Source organism: Scatophagus argus, chromosome 10, assembly GCF_020382885.2.
Source record: "Scatophagus argus isolate fScaArg1 chromosome 10, fScaArg1.pri, whole genome shotgun sequence".
Taxonomy (NCBI): domain Eukaryota; kingdom Metazoa; phylum Chordata; class Actinopteri; family Scatophagidae; genus Scatophagus; species Scatophagus argus.
This window is the reverse complement of record NC_058502.1, coordinates 9144214-9163441: the sequence shown is the minus strand read 5'-3', so window position 1 is coordinate 9163441 and position 19228 is coordinate 9144214.

Below are 19228 nucleotides of genomic sequence, written 5' to 3'. Positions count from 1 at the left end.
TGCCTCTTACCCATTGATAATACTGCTCGCTTTGTTTTTAGTTACATTTTTCTCTACAGCAACTCCCGAAGGAAATAACTGTCTCCTTCGCTGCTAAATGCTCAGTTATGTTCCCCAGCTAGTGACATATGTTGTCAGTTGCTCAGTGCTGGCAGGTAATGGCACAGTAAGTTTATCAGAGGCTTGGCTGAAAACAGCTGCCAGCAAAATATTGTTCTTAGCAGTGTATCTGGGATTATTATGCAATTATGATGCAATAACAAATGTCCAAGATGTTGACATTAAGTATTTTAATTACAGATATTTATCCAATGTCAATACATAAGTTCAGTGTAAAGGGTCATATTTAATGCAATGTTTTACAATCGAGTTGAGTAGATATGAATAAATATATGTTATTTAATTAAATTAATGAAAAATTATACATAAAGATAACATGTTGTTGAAGTGTTTAACATTTAGGAATTAAACATAAAATGAATGCATTTCAGATCCGTTATTCTGTCTCCTGTAATAAATCATCTGTAATTTGATTTACATCCACTGACTGAACATGATAGAAAAACATTTCTTTAAATGTGACCTTTTGCATTTAACCTACATAACAGAAGTGAAATGACATATATAGCAGAAGCAGTTACTCCTGAAATTTAAATTCAGGGTGAAATGCATGGAGTGTAGTTCAGTGTCAAAGGCCCTGTGTTTGCAAATGGTGCCATATGGGTCCAAAGTACCTGCATAATGCAGTACATTGTCTGTCAGTAGTTGGAATTTACTGATTTTGGGACAGAGAGTACACTGTAAAGCCTTCGTTGTGCCTGGCAACTGATCTTTCATAAGTATCTGATAATTACTAACTTTCATTAAGTTAGACAGTCTGGCATGTCATCATTTCCAGACTGCTGTACAGCAGGCAAAAATCACCACAGAACAACATTATGTTGGGTTTCCTCATCTATCCACAGTAATGCAACAGCGTAGCTGACAGATACGAAATAATGACGCTGATTTTCAAGGCTGTTTGGTGTTCTGAGAAGAGTTCGCCTGTTTTTGTTAAGATTTTGTGTTTAAACCAAGAGGAACTTTATTGTGTTACATCTACAAATGAATTGGAGGTGTAATATCTTTAAGAATTACAGCTCATCAGCATTTATACAAACTAGGCCATATGTTATAGACCTTATGCCAAGAAAATGTTAACATTATCAAGAAAGCAAGCCAGAAAGACACACACCAAAATCAACAACTTATAGTCCTATTAGAAAGAATCAAATATGTCTTTTTCATTGAATGGGCTGGCCACACTAAAACAGCAAAACTTCACTTAATCCAAACAATTTGTGGATTCACTCAGAGGGCTGATGTAAACCTTGAGCCCTGAGTTTTTACCACTGATCAATAACGAGCCGACCTGACAGTGCTGTCCTTTGATGAAGCGGGGAGCTTATCAGCTGTGCGTCATTGACTTTTATTCAACTGCTCCACAAAAGTTCAGTGGTTTGCAGACTTTCATGAGACAGGAGTCAGTGATATAAAAATTTGTCTTTTGAATGAACTGTATGAACTACTGTCTCGTTTGTGACCGTGTTAGGCTAGCAAATTATGTTTTCCTTCTTCAATAAAACATAATGGTGAACATTATGCCAGGGGGGAGTAAACAGAAGAATAGAGAGAGAACAGAGAGAATCTCAGCTAATTTAAGTGACGGGTGCTCCTCGAGGGCTAACAAGTTAGCAGTTAGCTTGGCATCTACAGCAGATTCACAGCTACGCCTGTGAATGTGATCACCAGGTCAGAAAGATTGCAGATCAGTGTTGCTGCACTACTTTCTGGTTTGATTAGGTTGTAATTTTAGATTTAATCATTTTATGTCAGCTTTCCATTTTCTTTTCTTTTCTTTTTTTTTTAGACATGTTCCATTTAAAGGTCATGAAGTACTACCAGAAACCAGAAAGTCAGGGATCTTTTTTTATTTTTATTATTTTGATTTCTCTTGGTGACATGAGCTGTATCCATATGAGAAAGCAGGGAATTGTGCATAGTAAAGTCAAGTCAAGACATTCAAAATGCAAATTTTTTTAAACTTTCTGTTGGCCAGGACACTCTCCCCTCCCACTGCATTGTTGTGAGACCTGTGAGATTCTTAAAGTTGTAAATAAAGAATGTCTAAAAACAGGTGAAGACTCTTAAAGTTACGCTGTTATTGAGTTTGAGTTATGGGAGATGATTAATGATGGTAAACAACATTTTTAAAAGGTTTGTGCTAAAAAACCATGGCAGTCTTTTTAATACATAATTAAAACTCAATGATGGTGGCCAATAGTTCACCAAAAAAGGATGTGGTATTTTCAGCTAGATGTAATAATTAACATTTCCACTGGTCTAGTTTTTCCCTCGGTTGGGCACATGAGTGAGATGACCAGGTTTAGTCGCAGCTTTTGATGAAAGGAGAGAATTCATTAATTTAACTGGTAAAGCAATTATGAAATATGCATGTGGAACACAGTGCATCAGTGTGATGAAAGTCTGTAATTGTCTTGACTGCTGGTTTTAGCATTGACATTTTAATTGGTGATTTTCAGCTCTCATTCTGCACCAAAAATACACTGAGAAAGTTTCTAGGACATTTCAGGAAGAATGTTAGCTTCTAAGCTGGTCGCATACACAGTCATGCACACTGAAGCAAACACACACACACACACACACACACACACACACACACACACACACACGCGCGCATGCACACACACACACACACACTGCAGTCATTGAAATTGAGTAGTCTCACTGAGCCTTGTGTGGGCTCAGTGACAGCGTTGATTAAACATTAAGGAAGAGATATAATGCCATTTTACCACTGTGAGTTATCCAACCCCTTTGTACTATCATTTCATCTTTGCCCTTGAACTCAAACACATTGCCAACTGACAGGATAGAAAGAATAATGATAATGAATTATGCATAAATGAGAACTTGAATTCATCTTTATCCAACTTTGGAAACTTGGTGCGTTTGAGGACCCCTGAGTGTTATTTGTCATGCAGCTGACAGGAAACACTGCGGTTGGTGCTTGTAAAAATGGGCTCAGAGCCTGTGCCACACAGAGCAGTTTTTTGCAGCACTGTGGGCTGTGATCCTGATGCTCCTTGTCTTTGTTGGCTACGAGAGGGTAAACAAACGGGAGACAATAAACAATTTGTCCACATCCATACTCGCTTTAATCCCTTTCTTGAGTTGTTGTGAAATGAATTAGGAAGAAACCACCACTGATGCTGAATTTGTAAAGTACGGTGGTAAAATACCTGGTCTGCATGAGTTTTACTTTGTGGAAAGACAAACAAGAAAAGCACCCACAGCATGGGAAGATTTTGTATTTTTTTAGGTTATTTTAACACTGTGTCTCCTATCTGATACTCAGGGTGCATCAGCAGTTGAATTTCCTTTTCTGCGAAACCATAAAGGAACAACACAGCCTGTGATAGCCGATGAAGTGTCTGCGAAGATACAGAAGAGCTGCAGTCATTCCCAGAGAGGATAGGATTACCAGCAGCAGTGATGTCTTACTGATTGCTCTTTTGTCTTAAGCTTGTCTGAACCATCACACTGTGGCCATATTTGGTAAACAGGGGTCACACATGTCTTTTTTTATCCATATCAATAATGTCAAAGCATGAGCTTTGGATCCACTTAGACAATCAGAAAAATTGCACCCTAACACGCTGATATATTCATAGCTTCTTTTCCACATAGGTTACACACTTATCACTTTCATTTTGGCCGAGATATTGCTTTTGGGATGTGTGTAATTTTCTCTGCAGGCCTGTGAATTTCCTGGATGTCTTATCTTCAGCCAGTGCCCTTTGATATTATGAACTTTTGAACATGTTATGAAAGTCAGTTTTGTATACTTCCCACAGAGGTGCACTGTGTAATTCATGACGTTTTCTGCAGTTTTTGCTCAGGATGTGTCAGAGCAAATTGTTTCCAGGAAATGTTCACGCAACTTTTCTCTGTTGCAGGGTGAAACTTGTACAGTATGCAGATGACAAATGAACTGCTGAGACTCAGATGTTGAATTCTCATCACAATCGCTGCTTGCCACCATCTAATAGATTACCTTAGGCAGCAGTAGACTGACCTGAGCAAACAAACAAAAGTGATGCTAAAGTATCAAAATAGTGACGTATTCCTGCAGATGGCCCCTGTGTCTAATATACAATCTTATATATGACAGTATTACATTGTTGATAATGTATCAACACATGAGCAGCATCAAATCATCTTAGTCGAGCTAGTTTTATGTTTAAAAACTTTATATACACTCAGTGTAGTTCAGTGATTCCCAAATGAGGCGTCAAGCCCCCACAGAGGCTCACAAGATAAGTGTGATGGTCTGTGAGATGATTACATTGGATCATTGTACCTCTTTGTTCGCTTAACTGTAAAAAGAAGCCATCAGAGAAGTGCCATTGGAGATTTAAATCTCTACCAACTCATAGTCAGTGCTTTTCTGGCATTTTGGGTTAAATAATAATAATAAAAAAAACATCCTTGGCTACTTTTAATTGAATGTTTGACACTTAACACTCTGCTTCATCTGGTCCTTGTGGGTGGAGTTTGATTTGACTGATGTGTTGGCCAGTCCAGTTGTCGGAATGAAAAGCTGGTATTTTCGGTAAACACAAATACGTTGTGTTTGTATGTTTCATATTTGTCATATCAGTCATAAAGAGTACAATTGCAGTTTTCTCCCAACCAATTACTTCTGTTTTCCAGCTGATACAGCATGGGCTTCTACCACTGACCTTCACAACAGAGCAATGTACTATTACGTGTTATTTTTACACCTGACTTACAGTGTTTAACATTTCGTGGAGGTGAGTCTGGCCTACATGACCGTTAGGCTAAATGTTCTGTGAATTTTTTCTTAATATCTAGAGGACAACCTGAGCCATAATGTTAGGGACCATTTAATAGAAAAGTGCCCCTTCCTAACCTTGGGAGTGATTATTCTCATAAGCGTAACGCTGCAGTGAACGGCAACGTTGCATATGCAGCTATTTTAATTTACTTGCGTTTAGGGAGGTCCTATGGAGCCAGCCTGTGCTTGATGAAGGTGCTATCACCCTCAATGAAAGGAATAATTATCAAAACAACACACACATAAGTCCTCTATTAGATTAAGACCCACTTTAATAGACTCTCAGAAAAAGTGGGAGTGGTGGTTTAATGTAATTGGCTACAAGACGACATGCGGAGGGAGGTGTCACGAAAAATGATGCAGATTTATAAGACCTGCTCTGCCTCAATTTTTTTTTCCCCCCCTCCTGTCTCCTGAAGCTTTATTTGACCACACTAATCACTCCTGTCCTGTGATCTCACAAGTGTGTCATATAAATGGCTGGTGCATTCTGTTTATTTTTCCCATCCATAATACATAGGGCATTTGAATCCTGCTGGCGTGTGCAGGAAACAGAGTGGAGTGGGGAGAGAGAAAGAAAGGGGGGGAGAGAGAGAGAGAGAGAGAGAGAGAGAGAGAGGTGGCTTGCTAATGGGGTGAGGCATAAAAGCTCAGAACAAAGTGGCAGAAATACATACACATAAGCCAAGAAGAGCCGAAGAGGCCACGCACTGTGGTCTGCTGGTTGAGAAGTGGTGATTTGAGAGTTTGGAGCTTAGAAAGGCTTTAGGCTGAGTTTGATCTGCTCCTGCTTGAGCGGTATTTAGAATCAGCTGCCTAAGTATTGCCTCACACTCACCTGACTACAAGGTCACCCAGAGCCACATTTTAATTTGGTTCTGTGGAAAGCACAAAGCGCTCTCAAGTGTAACCTTTATCTTTCTTTATCTAGCAGCACTGCAGTGCTTTCTGTCCTGCAGAATTCTGCGTAAAGTCACACACGACAGCATTTCCGGACTTACGGGTTAAACGCATCCATAGTGATTATTTGGGTGATCAGTAGTGAAATCTGAATGTATTAAAGAAAGTCTGTGCAATTTGAAGTCTCAACATGTTTCATCCTTCTCGAGACATACTGTTATTATTTTGTGAGGCTTTTACTTTGAGACGTTTGAAGATTATTAACCAATAGTTGTGAGGTCCTTGTTATACTCAGAGCATAAGGTTCACATGACAAGTCTCCACTGTCACTGTCATTTGTTAGAGTGAACTTAAAACATGTGTTGTTTTACTGATGAATGATGGTGACGCTCGGCACGGTGGTGCAGTGGTTAGCACTGTTGCCTCATAGCAAGAGGGTTCCAGGTTCGAATCCCGGTCTGGGCCCTTCTATGTGGAGTTTGCATGTTCTCCCTGTGCCTGCGTGGGTTTTCTCTGGGTACTCCGGCTTCCTCCCACAATACCAAAAACATGCACATTAGGTTAATTGGCTACTCTACATTGCCCCTAGGTGTGAGTGTGAGAGTGTGTGGTTGTTTGTCTTTGTGTGTTGGCCCTGCAATTGACTGGTGACCAGTCCAGGGTGAACCCCGCCTCTCGCCCGTAGTCAGCTGGGATAGGCTCCAGCTCCCCCGCGACCCTGACGGATAAGAGGTATAGAAAATGGATGGATGGATGATAGTGACGCTGAATTTGCTTTTTTAATGTGATTGCTTCAAAGTCCTCAGCATTAGCACAATTACCACATTTAGAAACAAATCAGGAGTGGACCAAACCATGTGCACCTTTTGCATTTAAATACAGGAAATAGTCTGTCAAACTATTTATTTATTTATTGAATCAAGCAATCATTCGCATATACTGCAAAAATTTCAAAACTGAAGATAAAGTCAAACGTTTCCAGGCTTTTTTTTTTTTTTTAATTTTCATTTTGTGTGTTTACTGTTGGTTGAACTGCAGGCGAGTTTCTTCTGTTGATTGAGAACAAATCCTTTCCTCTTTCCACACACCAGCTGTGAGCCTGACTAACTGCCCCGTGGTTGACTGTTTAGCTCTCTTCCACTCATCTGCACTCATATATATGCATATATGCAACATCTAATGAATATTTCAGCCTTTAACCCACAGCTAGACAATATCAGTGGAACATGAATGTCATCTGTTTCAGAGAGATTATTAAAAGAAATAAAAATTTGCCTTGCGCCCTCCGAGTGACTCACAGCAAACAGAGACAAAATTCTCTTCTATTGTTTTGTGCCTTTTTTTTTCCCCTGGGATTTTAATTTCTACTTTTACGTTTGGTGTCTTGCAGCAGAGCTTTATGCATAAGCTGCTGCTCAGAAAACATGTCTCCTCCAGGTCTCCTGCTGGTATTGCACAGCAAAGCCAGGATAAACAGGTGCCTGTTTTGAGATTATTCAGTGTTCGTGAACCGTTTAGAACCAAAGTGCACACCCCTCTACCTTTCTGCAGAGTTCATAGGAAGGACCAAATATACGTTTTTACCCAGCATCATATTTAAATGCTGTACAATGGGATGAACTTAAAAGGAACAAAGAAACATAAGAGTTTTGTTTTGCCTTTCTTGTATCCATCTGATCCCAGGCTTGTTGAAAAGACATTAGCTCTGATTTGATAAAGCTGTCAGAAGTTACATGAAAAAGATGGTTTGCGAATATGCAAGATCAAAGGGCGTCTGTCTTATATCTGTCTCTAAGTAGTGTGAGCATTGAGTGAATCTGTTTCCTGATGCGTTATGGAGGTTTCACAGAATTGAGTAATTACATCTGCCAAGTGTTATTCAAAAAAAAAGTAACACTATTTCAACCCCCCCCTCAAAAAAACCCAATCTAGGCTGCTTGAATGACAGCATTGCAAAAAAAATGTGGAAAAAGGAAAAATGAGAGTGACTGAACTGGAATAGAAATGTCGTGGAGAGAAGATGGATTCCTGTGCTCTCAGTGGAAAGCTGTCATAACAGTCCTCAGCAGCTGTTCTGGGAGCAGCTAGGAGTCGCTGGAAATGTGTCACACACACCCCTACTTCTCTGTACAGGCCCAGGCAGGAATCCCACCTAACTGTGTCACATTTCCATCTTATTGTGGTGAAAGACACCCAGCAGAGAGGGAGAGGAGCACAGAGGAACGGGGGCACAGGGGGAAGAGCCTTTAATTTAGTCGCAGAGGAAAGCTTTAAGCCTCTAACCTACCCTGGAGGAAAGGAACAGCGTGAAGCACTGCAGCTGTAGGTTGCCCCCTCGCATTGCTCACTTCCATCACAGCACCTCCATCGGATCTCCAGTGATGACGAGTGGCTGTGTAATGGGTATGAACATATGCCCTCTTTGCCAGTGTTAGTGCTCTGTATCCACTGTGAAGCTTCGACTGGTGCTGTTTCCGCTCAACACAGAGTCAAATAAACCTAAAGCATGAGAGTTAATAACAGTTAGCAGTCGGGGGATCCGTAGAGTAAACGTCGTGTCATCCCCGATAAGACTCAACTCCTTTCCCTACAGGAGGCAGTTTTAACTTCGGAAATTCACCGACATTTACCGTGTTTGGAGCCTCTGCCTGAAAAGCTCTGCACTATCAATTCTTTTTGCTTCACTAGCTTGCAATGACAATGTTGGCGCTTCGGTAAAACACCAAATTAAATGTGATCCTTCATTTATTCATGATATATATTTTTTTTTCCTTTCAGTGTCTGAGAGAGGTTTTTAAATTTCCACATTTCCACAGAGCAGTAAACACGTTAAAGGTGCACAGCCAAGTCTCTACTGAAGTTAATTCAGAGTGTTTTACATGATTGTGTTAGATTGTATGTACGATGTATAATGAGGGATTAAAATATCAGTTATTTAAAGACACAAATCCTGAACCTGATTTCAGTCCCAAATTGACAGACAAATTGACACATGAGATGTTGTTGGTGTTTTAGAGTTTTTATTTGCATTCTGAAACCCATACAGCTGCATTTATTGGTTTTTTGCCCATCTGGGGGCAGGATAACAAGCTGTAAACACAATGATACAATATGGCAAAGAGGTTAGCAAACTGTTTTTGCATCCATCAGATACGGAGCAACATTAGCTTTCATTTGGTCGTCCTGTTTGTTCATCTGCAAATGAAAGTTCAATATTCACTCTTCTTTCAGTTTCTCTGCTTTGATCTCCACCAACTCCAATGGGAATGTTCGACTCTGCAGCTGCTAATTTCTCCAGTATGTTCAAAATTTAGTTGCTAACCTTGTCCGTATGCTTTTCAGTGCTCTGCATGTAGTTGACACTCGGTTTCTGAAGTATTTTCACCTAATTATCAGAGCCGTGAGAGCAAAACAAAACATTTAATTAAACTAGAATTACTGTCTTGCGGTTGTGTGCCTTTGCGTGCCAGCCAAGATGCAGTTTACATCCATGTCTGTCCTGACTCATAAAACATATGTAGTAAATGATAGCATGTTTCTTGAGGTTACTGTGACCTTTGACCCTCAAAGTCTAATCTTCATTTCATCTTCAAATGGACGATTTGTTTCAAAAGATATCACGTTCATGAGGATGGGATGTACAGACGGACGGACTGAAAGACAACACAAAAACATTATACATAATACATAAGATGCTTTACAGAGCTGTTGATAATTGTCTCTGATGATAATTATCTGCAGGTTTGTGGTTATGACAAATACCGTTGACATTACAGTCGTTTGATCCATTATTCACATCAAAATAGCTTAACCTATAAAGGTAAATGTGCAGGGTGATTCGTGACTTTCTGAAATATGACTAGGACTTAATTCTGAGGCATTACTAATTCTTTTTATAAATTCAATTATACAGTAAGCAATAATCCAGAAAATAAAATCAACTAATTATTATCATATTTGTTGCTATGAGCAGAAGGACAAAAGATAAGTTTGTATTAGTGGTTCAAATGTTAATTAAATGTATGAAAAATACTTGCATCATTAGTATAAAACTGTAAGCAGTTTGATTTATCCAGTTCATTAGTGTCATTTTTTTTTTTCATAAATTATAGATAAATCAGTTTGAAGGCTGAGCTGAAATGATTTATTTATTTATTGTCTGCCACAGCATAAGCATCTACTGTGAATAACTTGTCCTGTAATCCAAACGTAAGAAATGCATATTTTATATTTTTTGGTTCAATGATGACCTGACACTGATTTGACAGAATATTGATATGCGTCCTTCTATGTCTACAAATCTGCCATAAAGCAGTAACCTCAGTGCTGTTGCAACACACATTAGCTTTCCTGCTAAAGTCTCCTTCTTATAACCTACAAACATGAACGCTCGTCTTCATGTACTGCACCTTAGCTTAGCTTGACTGAACGACCAAACAAACATTCACTGAAGAAAAGGCCACTGCTAACATCAGTTTGTGTGCCGGATAGCTAATGAGCTACTCAGCTGCAGTACATTAAACAGCATGTTAATGTACCTGAAAATGTGACTTGGGTCCAGTTATATGCTGGTATAAATACCATTAACAACTAGTGATGTGTCATTTGTGAACGAGTCGACTCTGTGAGGCGGCTCCTTTAACTGAGCAATAAGAGCCGACTCCCATCTTCTTGTTTTTCTCTCTTTTTTTAATGAATCAATACAGGGCAGAAGAAGAGCATAATCCTATGCTGCATTTATTAATGACTCAGTAATGGCTCGCTTTGGTAATAACATGGCGAGACTTTTTTGTTTTTACATCATTTAAGGTTTTTACACCAAACATAAAATAAAGTTATGGTATTACGATTTACTTTGTCTCTCGCTCCCCATGGCACTCAGGCACACTTAACAGCAGCTGTCAGTCAAACGCAGAGACGTGCCCTCCAGCTGGCTGAGACAAACACGAGCATTTTTGATCTTTCTATAAATACTCATTCCCCCTTAATAATAATAAAATATTAACAATAGAAAAAAGGGATGACTAAAAGTCCATAGATTACTTATGTCATTATGTTGGATCTGTCAGAAAGAAACTTTTACACCTTGGACAAAGCCTGTGTACATGTGGTACACATACACAAAACAAAAGCCTTCCTTACCGCTCAGCAGGGGATAGAAGTCTACTGAGTTTGCACGGGTTTATTATTATTATTATTGTTATTATTGGCAGTAATGGTTGTAGTAGTTTGTTGTTGCAGTCCTTGAGAGGCTTTCATGGTGTGCGCTGTGAGCTGTTTCCTCTTCATAGCCCTGAGAATGTTGACTCGTGTGTGTTTGCTCACAAAGAAGAACATCACTTCTTGTACAAGTGGCTTCAAAGTGGGAAAATCTGCGTGAGACCCACACGGAAAGGGTTTTCACTAAAGTTGAAAATCTCCTTGTGCTCATTCACATGAATGAATCTGGATCAGATGCTTCCACCCCAGCTCTATCAAAACCTCGACAAATTCTCTGTGGCTAAAGTGCTGCTGCAGAGATGGGTCATTTGTGGTGACAGCTCTGAGTTTTGGGAAGTGAATTAAATTTCCGTCACATATATAAGGGGGAGTTATTTTGGTCTTGAAAGCTCTGATTGCACTCAGGATGTTGCTTATCACTTTCTTGAAGCTGAAGTTCAGAGCGTTCAGGTGACAGGTGATGTCAGAGGGCACAGGTGTACGATCCAACCAGGGCCTTCCAACTTTAGCTTGTCTTTGCCCTTGCTGTCCAGGAAAAGTCTATTAAGTCTAAATTGATACATGAAATCTAAATTCAGAGTCTAAGTCCAGACCTAGTCATAGTCTTTATCTTTCTGTAGTTTAGTGCTCTGTTGACAATGAAATTCATCACAGACACAACACTGGGCATCATGTTTTGATCCCTAATGTACACTGAAAATGAAGCTGAGCACTTTTATTTATTCTTCATGACAATTGTGATCCCTTTATTTGCTTTAAAATTGCATCCTTAAGTCTATAGACAATATTTCTGCTTTACTCAGAGAACAGTCTTAATGTTTCAAAAGATGCCTCAGCTAAACTCTGCAATGCAAAAGTTGTTCTCTGGATGAGATTTTGCTGCACACAAATTGAAACAGAATGCTTTGTTTTTAAAGAAACTGAGATTACCCTTAAGTTTCACATAATTTTGGATGCATGTCTTTGGACTGATGTTGCCAGTTTTGTGCTTTTATGAGTTATGTTTACTAAATAATACTGACGTAGTCTCTTTCATGCCTGGTTTTATTAGATACTTTGGATGAATTTCATTTCAGTAGATAAAAAATTGTTTAATATATTTTTTTCAGTGTTATGTTAACTTCAGCTGCACAGCTGTGGGATAAAGCTCTGTCTCTTGCTGCATCCCAATTCAGAGGCTTGCATCTGTTGAAGGACAAGGCCCATAAAGCTGTGTCCTTCAAAAGACCTGAAGGCTCAACTGAACCTGCGGCTCCTTCAAAAATGAGATGGTACAACCTCTCCAAAACAAAACAAATTCAGGCAGTCGTCCTGCTTATCAAGCTGTAAAGTTAAGGTTACCACTAGGCCTGCCTTAAATGATAATTACCAAGAATTAACTGGAAAGTTTCATAATACCTGAGTTTTAAGTATTTTAAATCATTTTTACTTTAGGAACTGAGGTTTGGTTTAAATCAAATACATTTGCAATAGCAAATACATTTTGAAAGTTGAAGGTTGAAGTTAATATTAATAGATGTCATGTGTACAGAATAATAGACCAACGTAGTAGAAAGTATGAAAGATCAAGATGACAAAATAACAGATAGATAACATATAAAGAATGGATCCACAAGGACGACCAACAGCTTCCAGTTTCGCATAACAGATGGGACCTGACCACCTGACCTTCTCTCCACCACAGAGAGTAGTAGACTACAGAAGTACACAGTAGCAGTGCCCAAACATAGCATTCACACAGGTGTAGCAGAAAACAATGCACAGAGACAGAGGATGAGAGACAGGCAAGAACAACATGTACACAATGAGAGATGATTTTCATAATAACACAGTACTTATTTCTTTGGAAATGCATTGCCAGAAAAGAATACTCAGGCAGCAATCATGAACTGTGAAACATAAATGGCAAATAAAATTGTAGGAAACAAGACAGCCATGCTGAAACTTTACACTACATGGCAAAAACTGAACAGACCCCAAAACACCGTATTTATATGTAATTGTTTGATTCTAAAAGCAGGAACATACGGTGCTATAACAGCCTTAACTCCTGTGGGGTGAGAACATGAGTGAGGTCGGGTGCCGATGTTGGATGATAAGGGCTGGCTCCCAATCAAAAATCGCATTCATTCCCAAGCTGTCGAATGGGGTTGTGGTTAGGACTCTGCACAGACCTGTCAAGGTCTTCCTTACCAAACTCAGAAAACACATTTCTTTATGGACTTTGGGATCGATGGCAGCGGACTCCAGAATTTAAATAACAAGTTGATATTTTCTTAAGTTGTAAATTCATACAGGTAAAGCAGTGTATTTCTTCAAACCAATTTTAATGGATAATAATCCTAATAAAATGAAAGTGTGCTAGTGATGATTCAGAGTGTTGTTGTTTGTACAGTTGCATCTGTCTGACTCAGTCTTTCTACAAAGTGTAATCCTTCCCACTCTCTAACTCTTCATCCATTTGTCTCCATGTTGTGTCCCGAACTGACCCTGGCTTTATAATTAGCTGTCAGCTCTGCTCTGCTCTTCTAGGTGCAATATACATATGCACAGTGAGAAATGTGCTGTGAGAAGTTTAATACATCCTGCTCACTTTCTTTATCTGCATTGTCCTATTATGAGAAAGGCCTACAATGCAGTCTGTAAATATGAGAACTTGGTATTCCAACTGAAAACTTAAAAAAAAAAACAAACCAAAATACTGTGACTATTAAATGAGTTTCATGACATGTAATTAATCAGCATCATTACTTCAGTGCATGACTGAAGGCAGTGGGACTATTCCAGATGGGATGATAATGCTTATGCAACAAGTTCAGGTGGTGACCAGTGGATAAAAGCTGACAAGCTGAATTATTAGTCTTCATTCCCATAATGAAAAATTACAAAAAAATATTTCATTGCTTTTCAATTTCATTTGGGGTTTAGCAGTTTGGACATAATTTTTACTGCTTACATTAACATTCGCATTCACCGAAGTCTTGGCTGATTTCAGGGAACATAAAGCAACGTCAACACAGAGGCAAAAAAAGGAGCAGCCACCACCACACAAGGCTGTGAACAAGACAGGAAAATGTGTCAAATTATCCAGGATAAACGATTTCAATCTGAGCGAAGAGCTAAATGTAACTGACATGTAAATTAGCTAAGATGCAAAAAAGCAAAAATGTCTTGTCTTCCATTTTTACAGGTGTTGAATACAAGATACACATGATGTGGTGGAGCAAAAAAAAAAAGTGGAATAATGATTGATATAACTAATTACTTTTGCATTTAAGTTAGTTAATGTATGCACATCTTTCTCAGTAAGTAATTTATAATGCTTAATTGATCACAGTGACATGTACCTGTAATATGTAATGATGAACAAAACTGCAAAAATTAGATCCAAGTTGTAACAAAACCAAACTGATCCTTCAAAACTTCCAAGTGTAGAATTTGAAACTTTTTAGTGAAAACAAAAATTATGTAAGCAAATGGTGCTTACATAATTGACTCATTTATCGAGACACTGAAAGAATTTAATAAAAGGTATTAAGTGTACTTTTTGTTTTTGCATCAACACGTATGATTTCCAGTCAGAATCAGGATGACTTCACTTGGAGGCTTATTTTTACAGAGGACTGATTGAGAGCTTCATCACTTCGTTGGTGCAACAACAATCACCTGGAGCCCAGTTTCAATAAAACCAACTGCGGAGCTCACAGTGGACTACAAAGCTTCAAATATGAATGTTGCTGTAAAACAAATAGAAAAACAAGGATGCTTCACACGCATCTTTAGCACAGAAGATCCGTACAATCAGCACAGCTTCAATTTGACAATTTGTGTGAAATTCGGCCATAATTAGAGAAGGAATTCTTGAGTTATGGCCAAAAACTCGTTTTGTGAGGTCAATGTGACCTTTGACAAACAAAATCTAATCAGTTCATCCTTGAGTCCAGGGGAATGTTTATGCCAAATGTAATGAATGCCTGTGTCTCATGTGGGGGCATAAAAACCGGTTGAGAGTGAATGTTCAGTAATATTGCCACAGAACATAATCCGGAGCTTGCAGAATGATATTATATCTGGGTGGCGAATGAGTTGCACTGAGCCAGAGAAGATACAGTAGCTTGAGCATGGATATTTGGTGCTGTATTTGTTCTGTTTTCAGTTTCATTTGTCCTCTCTTGCATATCTTCACGGGCGTGCAGCTTGCATAGTCGTAGCATGTTTTCATTATTGTAATTCTGCCCTGCGAGCAAGGGTGTTAAAAAGTATCGTATGGACAATATATCTTCATGCAGTTCTGTGTATGTAACGTATAGTAGCTTTGACAGATCGAAACCAAAATCATTTCTCACATCACGCCGTGCTGGGTAGTGCAGATTTTTGATTAACAGCTGTAATCGAACTTGAGCCCCTCTTTCTGAGCCATTTCCCCTTGGCTGTCCAAAAAAGAACCTTGTTGGATTTCGAGCTGTCTCAGACTTCAAAAGGGGTGAGATGGGAAAGACGCGAGGAAGTGCAAGTGGAGACACATAGATGGAGGGAGGATGGGGTGGGGTGGGGTGGGAACTGTACTTGAAAGGAAGACAGAGAGACCAAGAAAAAGGGAGACAATAAGGAGAGATGTGTGTGTGTGTGTGTGTGTGTGTGTGCAGGCATGTATGGTTGGAGGAAAAGGGCTGTTGGTGGTAGGCAATTGCCTGCCAATAGACCCCAAAACAGTAAAGGAGCAGGGAACACATCACCTTTGGCCAGGTTCTAAAGTGCTCATTTAAAAAAAAAAATCTCACCAAAGTTGCAGAGGGTTTTAAGCAGTATCGACTTTCCTTTCAGCCTGTGTGGAAAGACTAAAAGGAACCCACTGAAAGTCCGAGTTAGCCAATGTGTAAATGCGGGACAAAATCCATAGTGGGGAAGACGCTTCGTTCCCCTGGCTTCTCTCTTGTCAGCATAAAATATAACACGACAGTAAACTGATACAACCATTACTTGTTTATGATGTCGGAGCAGGGAAGATGCAAAGGATGGGCTGTTTTGTTTTTTTTTTCTTTTAAATTGGTTCTCATTCCAAACACGTACTGGTTCGTTTTTAATTTGCCATGTTGTACAGCTATAAATCTGCCCCAGTATCGTTCTAAAGCTAACAAGGAGAGAAAGGATTTGGATGAACTCTGTGTCACGCTGGTTTTTATCACTTTTCTGATCTAATCTATTCCTGTTGTTATTTGCCATCCAGTCTACCACTACTGGAGCTAACTTCCAATAAGAATACTACCTGATTTTCACATGCATGTATTACTCCCACAATATGGTCTGACATCCTCAGCAGGATTTGTGAATATAAAAATGTCCTAAAGCTAGAAACCAGAGAATCAAGAATGTGTCGATATGATGATCTCTGTGTTCCAGCGAAAACAGAGGTCACTTTGTTGTTGATTCGGAGAATGTTTATGTTAACTTTAAAAAAAATTGGAGATTTATATAAACTATAAGCTAGACAATTATTGCACTGGACTTAATGTTCTTGGGCTGAAAGACCAGATGAGCATGAATTTGTTTCTCAGCATAGCATGATGCAGTTATGCAGAAGCATGGCTTCTGTTTCTATGGAGGGCTTCAGTGTACATACATATGGCTTTAACAGATTTGAACTGCTTCCTTTTTGCTTCGTCTGTCTGTTATTAAAAATAAGCTCCATTCTGCAGAGTATGAACATTAACGTCTTTGCCTTGGATTTCTTCCAAGGGGGGGAAAAAGAACACAAATAGTGGCATATGCTCACAGCTGGGCTAAGGTTTGAGTGTCAGTGCTGATTTATTCAAGTCAAACTGTCCTTCTGCATAAAATTACCAGCATTTCCCTTTTAGAGACACAGCTAGTATTTTCAAAGTGGGTCAAAGAATTTTGATAACAGATGGTGTTTTCTCTTCGGTGGCAATAAAGAAACATGTTTCATTAAATGAATGAACCTGCCTTATAATTATGTGTAATAATATGTTTGTTCGTAATAATTGTTGGCCGGAGTGCGGTGACTCTTTATAAATTATTCAAAACCTTAAGATGTCGCCACGTTTGTTCACACATACCGCACATTCTCTCAGAAGTGCTTTAGTGGAAGAAAGTATTCATTCATTTTTTCCCTACATCTTAACTCTGCTCAGGATTTGCTGACTTCCCCAGCATATGTTTGGCACAAGACAGGAAACCATCCTGCGATGGTTGTCAGTCTAGCACATGTTTGACAGACACACACACACACGCACACACACACACGCAGTCCTGTCGAGGATCAATTTCAAGTATGAATGTCGCCCAACTTGCAGAGAAAATGTAAACTCAGCACTGCTTAGAAGAAACTGTTTCACGGTGTGGATCTTATTTTTGCAGTTTTATAGTATCCTAATGGTGGTAACATTGTATTCACAATATTAATTGTTGAGTTCAACTGAGCGCGGTGACAATAAAAGCAAAAACATAAACAAACAGGAATAAAAACAGAAAAATGAGCAGTCCGATTATGAGCCTCTAAACAAATCTCAAGGTCAAGAAATCAGAAAATCTTTTACATGTTATGTGTAGATACTAATGATTTGTTTGGCCAATTACTTTTTGAGAGGAAACGCAGTGCCTGGACTTTTCTGTTTCCTGGCAACATTTTTCTTGTACGTGCACAGTTGCAGTACGTAGAGCATGCAAATCATCGGGAGGTGTTTGGTTGGGACAGAGTGTAAGACTTTGACACCGGAGCGGTGTGTGTGTGGTTAGCTTTGCGCAACAAAAGCACTTTAGCTGGGGAAAGACTGTGGTTACATGTTAATAAAGTAAACACTATGTGTCTCTTTACTTGTTAACTGAGAACACAATCTTTCCCTCCCTCAACCAAGTGCTGCGAGTGCCTGAACATAAAAACATGCATCATGCTTAACTGCTAATAGCAGATATTGTATGGCAAGAGCAGAGATTAGATTGTGGGGAAAGCAAATGAAATACCAGTGCACATGCTACACATACATTCAGTATCAACATTTTGCCGATACGTTCATTTACTCATTTCTCATTATATTGATGGAAACTGTAATGTTGTGGCATGAGATTTCTCACAAAACCTTTTTCCCGTTGCTTAATTGGTTGTAGACTATATAAATGTAAATTTCAGGAGACGGGATTGCAGTGAGGGATATTCTGGGTGTGCTCCCTTTTTATTTTACCTCCAAAGAATGGTACAGTTTATTTACCTAAACCGTTGGCTTCCTGATCTCTCTGTCACTGTTGACTGTCGTAGGAACAGCAGTTACTTTGCTGAGGACAATATTGTAATAACAGACAGACTCAATGGCCAAACTGAGGCGATTCAAGTTGTAATCAACCAGAAATGTCCCTCAGATAACATGAATATAGATGATGGAATGAAAAGCAGAACTGACCCATCAAACCTTGCAAACCAAATCTTGCACACTGATACATTACAGCTGTGAATTAAATATGACCTCCAGCTGGGGGAGATTAAGCAAATTTTATTGATATCTTGACAGGTTTTGCCCCTCTGCTCATCATGTACAACAAGAGACTCAAGAACAAAGGCATCAATCAGCGATAATAGCAACACAGTGATTCACCAGTGAGGAGAGTTGTATTTTCAGCGACAGGGCCAGTTTATTGCGGTGGCAAACTGTCCTAAACTACTCCTCCCACTGTGATTTTAAAATGCCTTTATTTCATCGAGACGATGAAGGAGGTACAAAATAAGTGTTTTGCCATCTGCAATAAAAGAAAGTTTCTCTTTTTAATGGCTTGGGTATAGCCGAGTGGGGAGTGCACCTTGCTGTTCATCTCCTGCATGCGAGTGTGAGCTGTCTGGGTGATGGCCATTATGGTTCCTGCTACTGCCTATGTGTCCGCTCCGCCGGGATCACTGAAGTGTTGGAACTAACAAGCTTGGGATGCAGACAGCAGATGCACAAATGGGATTTTGTCCTGAAAGCTTTCGAGTTTGCTCCCTGTCTTCAGTGGAAACAGGAGAGAGGATTGTGCCGTTTGCAGGGACTGTCTGAATTATGAGCCACCAGAATGAGATGATTACATCTGATAATCTTACTAATGATCTACACTGGGGAGGGGAGCACATAAAATTGAATGAGCTACACCGATGTACACAGTTTTCGGTCTCGTCCTCTCATCTCTCTTTTTTCTCTTATT